Genomic DNA, 12875 nt, shown 5'->3' on the forward strand with positions numbered 1-12875 from the left:
AAAGTCGAGGCTAGAATTTAATTCTATAGCCTTAAGACAGATACGGCCCGCTACGGTGCTAACGGACTCTTCGGCGTCTATCTCCTAGGATACAACGACTTTTCTTCCTTTGGTAGTAGCACTTCAAACCAATGGAATAGGCGAACCGGCTCGGTGTAGTACTCTCAGTTGAACTCAGACTCGGAGACCAAGATTGAACCCTAACTCGGAGACCAAGATTGAACCTAAACTTGGAAACGAAGGTTCGAACCCAATCCAAACCAGTTTAGGTTGAACCCAAACCAGTGGCTGAACCGAACAAAGATGAATTAGTAAAAGAGAAGAAGATTTCTGAATTGGTGTGTATTGAAATGAACCCAATGATGGGTATTTATAGGCTTATTGGTGCCTATTCTGAATGGGTGCACCCATAGTCTGAATGGGTGCAACCATTGTTGACCAATCAAAATTAAAAATCTGTTGGTGGTTTTTAATTTGTAAAGGGTGCAACCCTTGGTTCAAAAATAAAACTGATTTATGGTTTAAATAAACCCAAACCGTTTTAATTCTGATCCAGCCCAGCCCTTTAATTTCGTCCAATCCAGCAAGCAAACAATCTAACTCGGCGGCCATTAATTCAGCCCAGTAAACAGGCCCATTTTGATAAGTCCAGTAATAAAATAAAATTCAACCACACAGGCCCATCCCAACTTTGTGTAAAAAGTTAAACCCATTTCACAATCAAGCCCCGCCCCGCCCTAGCCCGGACCGGGCGGGCGGCGCGCGCGTGTGTGGTAGTTGGTTCGGATCCAGGCTAGCCTAGGTCCTCCCCCTCTTAAAAACTTGGGTGCCCTTGGGCCCAAACCCAAATCCCATACTAGACATATATATACTCAAGGTTGCTTTGCTACTTTTTCGATGTGGGACAAACATTTCCCATTTTATTCACACCCATTTAGGCTTTATAAATCACTTACTTTGGAGCCAATTTCTCATTCACCCGGAAAAGGATTTGAGAAAATAAATATACCACGTTCATCTCCTCGCAGAGAGGAACGCGCTCGTCAATAGATTCGCAAAAAATTCTTAGCGGAATCTTTTAAAAATCCTTCCAAAGTTTGCGTTTTCTAATGCCGTTTCCAACAGTATGTGCCAGCGCATGTGAGCAGTGTGTTCCTAGACTGGTGGCTTAAAAAGCATGGTTCTGCATGTCAACAGGAAGCGCATAGTGAAATTTATCCTTGATGATAGGAGATTTAGTTATTTCGTGCCAAATCTCAAGAACCTTTGATTGCTCGAAGGAGATCCTCTATATTGGCAATGACCGCAATCTCAAGCCTCTATTACAATTTATGGATATAGCTTACCCATTTGTGGTATCTAATATCCGTGGGTTTAGTAGAATTGTAGTGTCTTAGGTCTGCCGGAAACTTTATATGCGTTAAAGTTTTTCTATAGAAGATCTATGCTCCTTTTTTTGCAAAGTGACTTGTGTCGGCAAATGATATTGCAATTTTTTTGAGCTTTACTGCACATTTCTAAAAGGATTATTATACAACCCAACAGATGATCATTCTGTGACTGGGTATTAAAATGGGTCACATTAATAATTTCTAATTTTTACACAACATGAATAGATTTCATTCATTAACAAATCGACTGATGTGGTGCATGAGGTTATCCAATCACAAATAGATTTAACCATCAAATTTCACGCATATAAACAGAAGTTCCACCAGATTACCTATAGATTTGAAAATATACTCTGCCCATTGGTGGTCCTTACCCATGAATATCCTAAAATGCAACAAACAAAAAAAAAAATCAAATGAATTAAGAGGCAAGGCTACTCCCAAAATTTTTTATGATACTGCTCAAAGGACAACCTCTGCTTATACAAAGATATCACCACACAATTGTTAAAATGGAAAACATATATACGTATAGATTATATATGATAATATATATATATATATATATATATATATATATATATATATATAAAGTACTGAAATACACACACACACACACACACACACACATATATATATACCCATATGATCTTAACTTTTTAAACTTTAATGGAGTCTTTTTTTCTGCACTTGGAGAGGGGAGTAGTTGCAGTTGGAGGAAGAAGAAAGGAATTTTGGACTCAATTTATAGACAGGGCTACAATAGTCATATTGCAAGGGCAGTTATGGAATTATATCAGAAAATAACCTCACGCGCTCCATCTGTGCCGAAAATGAGCTAGAAAGGACTGTCAGGGGGTGAAACTGATCATTTCTAATAGTTGAGGGACTGAATTGCTCGATTTTGTAATTTAAGGGGGTAAAATGCTGATTTTTGATACTTGAGTGGGGTTTTATGCTTTTTTGCCTTTTATTTATTTGTCAGCTTTCATTTTCATATATGGTTTCGTTTCAAAGATTACTCCCAAGCTTTAGTCATTATTCTCTCTCTCCATAACAACTTGGTTACTCTTTGTCAAATTAACAAAGTAAAATTAATCGAGAAATTAAAATTCATCATTTATAGTTTCTTCTCACACTTTATCAATTCTATTAATAAATTATGCAATAAATTAAAAAAACATATACTTAAATGATTGTAAATAAATAGATAACATAATTTTTCATTAGAATACTGTAAAATAAGGACTTTGGGAAAACTTAGGATTGTTCAATGATATTATACACATTTTGGCATGATTAACACTTTGAACATTTAGATGGATAAATGATAATGTACTAAGGGTTGTTTTGTTGGACCCTTCTAAACATTTTATGAAGCCAATAGTCATCTCCTAATTCTAAATTAGTTGCTCAACAAATTCAAAGTCTTTAATTAAGCAGGGTATAAACACATGGATTAATCTTAAAACTTAAATTTTGATTATAATCAATACTTCTCGAGCAATCTTATTTAATGGCCATTTTATATACCTCTCTTAATTAATTTTATTTGGTTTTGGTTGCTGGTCGTAATTTTTTTTTTTGGCTTCTCATGGTTAAACAGATGGCTGGTAACGATGGGAAGAATTTTTCACAAGATAAAGAAGCCCAGGCAAAGAGTAGTAAAATTGTTTTATTCTTGTTTCCTTTAATAAACAGATGGCTGGTAACGATGGGAAGAGTTTCTTTATAACCATATTTAATGGTATGGAAAGAAAGAATAAGTTTCTTAAAATAAAGATAAAAAAAAAGTTAATTAACTAATTACCATTAGATCCTAAAGATATAATTAAAAGTGAGTATATAATTTCTTGCTTCCAGGGAGCAATTGAATACTGCTGTTTATATATATATATAAGTGTACAAAAAATCTAAAGTTTGAAAATTATTTTTCATAAAAATATGAGTTAAGTGCGGAAAATACTCCTAAAGTATGCTTACAGTGCATATCACATAGGGTTGCATACATAATTTGCAAAATGCATCCATGACTTGAACTTGAAACCTTAAGCATAAATCTCAAGCATACTACCAACTTAGCTACTACACTTTTGTGACTAAAGCATAAATCTCAAAAAATCTAAAGTTTGAAAATTATTTTTCATAAAAATATGAGTTAAGTGCGGAAAACACCCCTAAAATATGCTTACAGTGTATATCACATAGGGTTGCATACATAATTTGCAAAATGCATCCATAACTTGAACTTGAAACCTTAAGCATAAATCTCAAGCATACTACCAACTTAGCTACTACACTCTTGTGACTAAAGTATAATTATAAATATATATAATATTTTCGGGCTTGGGTTGGGCTTCAGGTTTCATCCATATCAACCCAGGCCCAGCCCGAATTGAATTCGGGCTCAAAACATATAGTCCAGGCCCAAACTAAAATTAGAAAAACATTGCCCAAGCCTACAAAATTTCGGGCTGGGCTCTGGTTATTTCGGGTTGGGCCCGCCCAAGTTGCAACCCTAATATCACACTCTTTACGTGCAAAAAACACCCATAAAGTTTTAATTTGGTGCAAATAGGTTTATCTGACAAATTTAAACCATAAGTTGACTAAATTACCCTTACCAAACCATTTTATAAAAAATATAAAATTAAATAATTTGTAAGATAACAAAAAATGACAATATTGGAGAATGCCCCTAAAATTTTGATTTGGTGCAAATAGGTCCCTACAAATTTAAACCCTAAGTTGACCAAATTATCCTTACTGAATCATTTTATAAAATAATAAAAACAAATAATTTGTAAAATGACAAAAAATAGCACTATTGGAGGATGTGAACAATGGACAAGTAAAGATAAAAATAGAAAATAAAAAACAAAAATAAAGTATAAACTAAAGAAAATAAATGTGCTCCAAACTCCGAAAACTAGTGCACATACTGATATTGGAATTTTTTTTTATTTTGTTTAACCGTGTTGGTACGAAAAAAATAAAATAAAGAGAAAAAAATTAGTAGAAAAATAGTAAACTGAAATCTCAAAAAATTCAAATCCTTATTCTACAAATTCTCAAAATAAAAAAAAAAAAGAAAAAAAAAGAAGAAGAGAAGTTTAGAGATATATGTAGAAAAAAAAGTTTCAAAAAAATATATATATATATATAAGGTGTGTGCACTACCAATTAGGTTACTATGGAAGGCCCATGGTAAGAAGTTAAATTGGTCAATGATGATTATTATTATTCTAACTTAACCCGTAAGGAAGGCCCATGGTAAGAAGTTAAATTGGGACAAATCACAAACTTAAATGTTTTGAATTTGATTTTCACATAGCACAAAAATATTTGAACTTAATTCATATGTGATCTGAAGAAATTGATATGTGATTTACGTGCATTGAGTCTGTTGACACATACTCAGATTTAGCACAGTGTCACTATTAGGTGGACATTATCTAGTGGCCTAATTGATAGAGTCTCTAACTTTCCAAGCAAGTGTGTCTGTATTTGAATCCCCCTCCCCTAGTTTGCCAAGAAATAAAACCAAGGAAAAAAGATTATCCATTATAAAAAATAAAAAAAAAATTAAATAAATCAATTTTGTAAATATAAGTGTAAAAAGGCTTTCCTCTTACATTAAGGTATTAAGATGGTCTAAATCCTCTTAAGTTGATAATTCTATGTATTATCATAAGTTGGAGTAAGGTAAAGTGAAATAACTCCCTAAACTCCAAATAGTCCTCCTAAATTACTGATTTATTCCAAATTGTAATTAAAAACAAATTTATCACAAAAGAATATTTTATTCTTTATCATTAAATTTGTCATTTCTTATTAAATTATTGTTTAAATCTTTTCTCTTATAAAAAAAAAAAATTTCCCCTTCTTTCTTATAAAAATATTACTTAAATCATTTACCTTAACTTTATTATTAGTATAAATTTATCATAAAAAAGCAAAAAAAATAAATAGAATTAAAACAATCAATTTTTTTAAAATGATTTAACTTATTGTTAAGACTTTACAATGTATAATTGTTGGGACAAAAAGCTCAAGCCAACCAAAACCGGACACGTATACGCACCATATGTAGCCAGTAAGAAGAAGTCAAATGTCAAAAAAATCAGGTCATTTAAGACACTAACATATGAACCATAACCAAATTCGGTTATGAAATAAAGGGTTAGCAAGATAAAGAGTCAAATTACAGCATGATCCCAGAGCATTCAGTATCACTGTTTCTACCTTTCCCCAGCTAGAAAAAAGAGAGACTATATGTATTAGTAACAGTTACAGACAGAGTCTTGAAACTGTCTTAGAAGTACGACGAACAAATAGCAAAGAAAAGAATAAAATTAACATTGACCAGCCAAAAACAGTTGAGGAGGATTAAATAATTTCCATTTTGACCCTTGCAGGTAGACTTTCTTGGAGCTGCATGGCACGCTGTTTTGCATAAAGTTTCTTCTTGGTTTCCTTGAACACCGGCAGTCCGCTCGAACAATATTCCCAGTGACGATTAATGGTAATCTTTTCCAATTTGATGGCATTCTTAATCAAGTATTTGGCAAGCTCAAGGTCAATAAACCGGCCAACAAACCCAGCCAATTCCACCTCCTTTAGGCATCGATGGGAGCGGTTGCCAAATTTACGCCTTTTTCTTTCATGCATTTTTTTTGTTTTCTTCTCCCAAAGACTCGGATATAGTAACTATGAAACAGAAAAGCGGTGAATCATGCTTGTTTAATGTATGAGTAACACCTATTTATCTAGCCAAGAGTGTAACTGAAGGGGGGTTTTATCCATGATATAGTGGATATGCTAAATGTAGATCCCATTCACTACATCAAAGGGATAATAACCTTTCGGTTATACAAATAGGTTTGAGAAGTCGCCTTAAGAATCATTTTCCTTAAAACATAGGAGTATATATATATATAAAATTGATTGTGTAAAGCTTTTAAACACTACCAAAAGACATAAAATAAAGACCTAGAGAAGCCATATATATATATATATTTTCCCGGTAAGTTCAGAACACAAACTTATAGCAATACATTTAAAGTCTGTTAAAGAAAGGGTATGAACAAAAAATAAGGGATTTCAAACTCAAGAAAATATACCAGCCAAATCAAAAGCAGTCCCAACGCATTTTGGTACTCAACAAATTTAACAGGGGCAGACCCACGATGTATTAATGGAACAGTTATGACATCCAAACAAGCAGTTCATTGCAAATAAGCAAGTTACTATTATATTGTCAAACACGAGAACTTCCGATTAATTACTTTTAATCATAGCAGAGTATTGCTTTACACTAAAGCGGTATGTTAAAAGCTTCCATGTACAAAAATTTTACCCTTTCAACTCACATAACCATCACCACACCCACTTTAATTGGTTGTAATGGTTCATATTGAATAGGTTATGCCTGTTCAATTATACCCTTTCAACTCACATAACCATCCATGCATGTATTTAATCCAATGTATCCTTTCGTTTTTAATCGAAGATTTTTCTCTAACTAATAATCGTCTTGTTCTGGAAATAAAAGTCTGTGGATAAGTCTGTGTATAAGTATGTGGATATTCATGTTGCTGTATAAAATGATGTGCAATGGACACCCAAAGTGACATTCACGTTGCTAGTCTAATGTATAGTTGTATTTCTCGTTTGTATGTAATCTCAGACCACCCATCACAACAGGCATATCAAATGTACATGTTATTATGTTGATGACTTATCTGACAAATTCATTCATAAATTCTAACACCTTTTTTATCAGATTATGTAGAACGATTTTACACGAATTAAACTTGTTTTCTAAGTTGTTTCAAGTCTTTATATAAACATGTTTTCTTAGCTAGAGTTTTATGTGATTTTTTATTATAATTTTTTGCAATTTTTATGATTCAAATTGTGAGATTTTTCTGAGTGTTTATTTTTCATATTTAGAACACACATACTAGCTACACGAAATTTAAGATAGTGTTCTGTGAAGAAGCCATCACACTCATCAATTCAAATTTAAAGAATAGAGGGAAGTGATCACACTTTGAAGGATCAAAGCATTACTATTATGTGGAGTGGTTGGATTTTGAAAATTAGATCAATAAGGTCGGTCCTGAAGCGGGAAGAATAAAAAGGGTGCTGAAAGTACTCATCCTAAAAAGTCGAGTTAATTTCACTGACACCCCCTCAGGTTTGACTAAATATCAATCTCAAATATCTTTCGAAAATAGCTGTCGACATTGAGGTCTGTTTTTTCTTTTTTATCACAGTCTTTGTTAAAAACATGAAAAAAGACAACTTTGCCCTTAATTTTTTAATCAAATTTATTCTAAAATATTAGATAACCTAAATAACTATTATACCCCTAATTAAACACCTACCCATCCACCACGTACACTCCCGCCAATACATACACATTATTTCTCATTCCTCTCTCTCTATCTGAAGGGATGCTTCTATGTCTCTCTCTTTTCTCTACAGATTCTTCTGTCTCTCTCTCTTCTATATAGATACGAGCCACAGATTAACAAAACCATGAAACCCTAGTTCCAGAGTCATAGTTCTAGAGTCCAAACTTCGTACCATCAAGCCCTAGTTCCAAAGTCCATCCACATACATAACCGATCAAACCCATATACCTTCCATCTAACTGCGTACCACCGATATCAAGTCCATTTCAGGCCTTTTTCATGTACAATTGACCCATTTCGGAGTCGTTTGCACACTAATTTCAGCGTTCCAATATTTGATTTTTATTATTGTTTTATACCAATATTTGATTTTTATTATTGTTTGCTTCACCGCGCAAAACTGTTCAATTGTAACCAATTCACAGGAGAGAAGAATTCACAATCTCTGACACGTCCTCGATTCCTGTAAAATCCAACTGCTGAGGAAGGGCCATCATGGCAGTGGTTTGGTCCAGAAGCTTCCGGCTCTCCTCCAAGCTTCGGCCTAGCTAAAGCTAACCACCTTGAGCGGCAGTGAAGCCCATGGTGGTGGAAGTGAAGGCGGAGATTTGTTTGCAAAAGGAGGGCCATTCCAGGATTTTCAAGGTCTCGTTGTGGAGAGTCTCTGAGAGACTGACTCGATGCGTCGACTCAGGAGTGGCGGACAGAGAAATGGGTGTTTTGATGGATCGGTGATTGAGTATAAGGTGGTGATTTGGAAATGTTTTGATGATTGTGAAGTTCTTCCCAAGCTCCATTGAAGTAGATGAAATATTAATTTATAACGTTTTTGGCTTTTATATGCAGTATATTGTTGTGTGAAAAAAGAAAAAAACATTACTATATTTTTATCTTATCCAATTAATTTCCTTGTTTTATATTGCCCCTGTTTACTTGAAAACATACAGGTTAAAAAAATTTTGGCAATTACATATTCAAAAACAAAATTTGTAATTACAAGTTAAAAATATTTTTCAAAATATCACTCTCAAATTTACATACATATTTTTCACATTTATGAGGTTCAAATCAGCAAACAATTACAAAGGAATTACTGGTAAAATTTTTTGTAATTACAGGTTACAAAAAAAATTACAATTTCCCAATAAATTTCTTACAAAATACACACCTTATTCCTTTCCTTGGAGCCTTCAAGCATGTATGAAGTGCAAGCAGAGTGTGTATTTATAGTGCAATGCCATACATTTTTACAACCAACGGCTACTTACTTTTGGAGTCAATACTGTAACGGCTGCTTTTGGAGCCAAGATATATATAGGCTAATGAGGGCGGCTACTTTTGGAGCCAAGATACAACAGCTAAACAGGGTTAGTTGATTTCACTGAAAAAGTAAGGGTAAACATGTCATTTGAATACTGAAAGAAATAATTTAGCTAATCAAAATAAAGTCAAATGAGGATAAACATGTTATTTGAGTCATTAAAGAAATAATTTAGTGGATCAAACCAAAATTAAAGGGTAAAAATGTCTTTTAATATGTAAAAAGTGGTTTGATACACCCGTTAACTAATTTTTGATGGTGTAAGTGAAAAATGGTGTAAATGTTTCTAACGTGAACGATAATTATTTTTCCAAGATGTTTGAGAGTAATATTCTACAAGGGGGTGTTAGTGAAATTATGCTGAAAAGTCCAAACAATATAAACTTTGGGTTCAACTGGTTCTCTTTAAACTTCTCGACTCCTGACGGTGGGTTGGTTTGGATTAGGGCTCATTCACTCAGTTTCAGTGGAAACCCTAGAATACAACCATAAATTTTTCTTTTTTGCCATTCATCGTCTTTATGGAAGTTGTGAAGGATCAATGGGTTCCTTCGACCGCGACTGTGACTGGTTCAAAGCTCAGGCATTGAAAGCCCATGGGTCGACAACGCAGCAGCACTACCGAAAGAGGAGATTCAGAGACTGATACTGTAAAGATTGATTACCGAAAGAGGAGATTCAAAGACTGATACTGAAAAGATTGAGCCACTAGACTCTTCATTTGCTCGTACTTTTCGTAGTGTAAGTCGAAATTCAATTGAATTCTCATTTATTAATTTTGTATCATTGAATTATTATGTATTTTCTGAATTTTGGTGTTCTCAATTATCAATCTCATGAATTTGTGACATGAGCTTTCACTGCTCTAGGATCCCTTCTTTATGGTTTAGTCATCATAATCCATATTTTGTGGGGATTCTTATTTATTAAGACAATTTTGTAACTTGTATTTATTGTTTTTTTAACCAATTATTATAATATTTTGGCCTATTTTTTTAAATTTTTTTTTTTTGTTTTTTAAATTTTTTTTTTTTAAACTTTACCCTAATTTGTTTAGATTAACAAAGACTACCTATTTCGAGGTTGGTCTGAAAACAGAGCATTAGTCGTAAAGTCGTGGTCTGATTATTCATATAAATTGTTGCCCCAATTTGTCTGAACAATTGAGAAATATCCAGTATTTTTAAACTGCTTTGATATATAGAACCAAACAAGTAATTTTATGATGTGGTAAACTTACATGGTTGTATCCACCTAACTCTCTCTTTAATTTGCTTGGGCCAGATTTCTCAGTTTCATTCGAACAAGACTTTTGAACGTAGTGAGCTCACAATTCCTCTTTGTGGAAGTAATCACTAGAGCAGCAATAGTAATGATGTTGAAGAAGACGGCAGCAGTTTGTGGCATTTTGAACATTCACTCCCATTACTAATGCTGAATGAGGTAATAGGCAAAGAAAACATAAATTTCTTCTGCCTCTTGGATGGTCGTGTTCATGGAGTAAAGATGCCTCCTGAGTTATGCGGGGGGGCCTTGTGTTGGATCTTCCCATGGTTGGCTGCTGATGTATGATGTTTTTCCTACTAAGAGCAACACTTTTTTTAAAAATATCCTCATGTTGCCAAAGAAAGTTCAGCTTGAGAATTTCCTCTTTAATCCATTCAATAAACACGCAATCCATCTTCCATCCCAGACAAGTATTCCATTTGATGGTTCTGACCATCAAAGCTTCATTCAAAAAGCCATAATTATCATGTGCGCCCACTTCAGATAACTTAGCAGCCGGGAAGTGCATCGTTGTGATAATATGTTCAAGTGGGATATTGGCTTTCTGTAAACCAGGAGACGCATCGTGGTCCATCTTGGATAGGCCTGATAAAGAATTTTCGTGGTATGTAGATGTTGTGTTCTATGAGGAAAAGTTATATGCCATCAGCAGTGACGAGGACCTTAGCATCTTTAACAACTTAGGAAGTGGTGAAATAACAAGAATCAACATGGTTTCTCCTACAAATCGTGAACCTGCTGTTCCTTTGATCTCTGTGGATCGCCAGAGTGTTTGGCATGATGGTCTTACTATATACTTGGTGCCATCTAATGGGGATTTGATTATGGTTTTGAGGTTTTGGAATTCTGAACCTGAGTATGATGGACAACAATTGTGCCCTGCCCGAACTGTCCTGTTCAAGGTGTTCAAGTTAGATTGTAGCAATCCACAATGGGTTGAGATCAAGAGTTTAGGGGGATGAAATGCTGTTCTTGGGTACAAGCTGCTCAAAATCTTATTCAGCTGCTAAGCTTGGGTTCACACGGAACTCCGTTTATTTCACAGATGACAATTTTGATTCATATGTTCAGGATCTAATTAGACCGAGTGAGTTACGGTGACTTGGGACTTTTTCGATTAGATAAGGGAAGCATTGATACATGCTTTCTGAGCAGGTTCAATTCATTTTCCTCTAGGTTCATATGGATTGAACTTCCCTGTGTTGACTGAATGTTCATGTATTATTCAGACTTAATGCAATGCTTTTGATGTCCATCTTCCTTTCGCATTAACATTCTTTATATGAACCAGCTCATTCCTTGGTCATAAGGTCTTTACAAGCTCCGTGTTGTGTTTTTTTAAGTTTTCATACATATACTTGTTGCTGGTCGTTCTATCCACTGAACAATTGTTTGGGATATAGAATGTGGAAAGCATGTTATGTGCGTGTAGAAGAATTTAGCGTCCATGTTGTATTATGAACTGTTAGAAAACTTGAGTTTCCAATGGGGCTGCAAGTTGGGCTGGTCCAACCCAGCCCAGTCCCAACTAAACCTCAACCCGAATCGGGTTGGATTGGGCCAATCCGAATTGTACCCAACATGGATTATGATCAAAACTCAGCCCGAATTTTTTTTGAATCGGTCGGGTCGGGTTGAGTGTTTTTTTTTTTTTTTTTTTTTTAATTTTTTTTTATTTTTTTCGGAAATATATTTGATTATATTATTATTAAAAAACAAAAAAAATCTAGCGCAAATCGTTTCAGCCTCCCAAATTGCCTCCAGGATTCTAATATTAACATTTTAGGATGTTACTATGTGATTTTGTTACAGGTTCCTCTCATCTTTGGTATTTGGGGAGGCAAAGGTCAGGGGAAATCTTTCCAGTGTGAGCTTGTCTTTGCCCAGATGGGAATCAAGTGAGTTCATGATTTCATAAATCTTGTTCTGTTTTTAAATAAAAGTGTTCCTTACAGAGAGAAACTAAAAACTTGGGATATTCAATGACATTGTCAAATTCTTCTATGGAGATCGTGTTATGAAGTTCAATTTGTCAAATATATTTCAGATCTAGTCACTTGCCACTGGGAAGTTTGTGAAGACCAAATGACAAAAGCTCGATGGAAGAGACGTGTGCCTGAAAAAATACTCGAGCCTAGAAGCAACTTTGGATGTTGTTTCTTGTGTGCCTTAACATACCCACCATGTCTAGCCAGAGCTAGGTCTTTTTTCTTGGGTTTGATTCACAAGAGAAGGAGGTAATGTGGAGTGGACACGTGGAGCCAATGGAGGTGTGAGGTTTAGAGGGAGGTGGTGCGTTCCAAATTTGCCCCTACTTAAAGAGAGATTCTAGATGAGGCATACCACTCGAGGAACACCGTGGATGTACAATGATCTTAAAAGAGAGTTCCTGACAAAGGGTCGGTTTGGGTGAGGGTCTTTAAGAAGGTTGTGAAGGATCCCTTTTTAGGTTTG

This window comes from Cornus florida, unplaced genomic scaffold (assembly GCF_030987335.1).
Source record: "Cornus florida cultivar Cherokee Brave unplaced genomic scaffold, ASM3098733v1 CherokeeBrave_3.0.0_Hap2_Chr04, whole genome shotgun sequence".
Classification (NCBI taxonomy): domain Eukaryota; kingdom Viridiplantae; phylum Streptophyta; class Magnoliopsida; order Cornales; family Cornaceae; genus Cornus; species Cornus florida.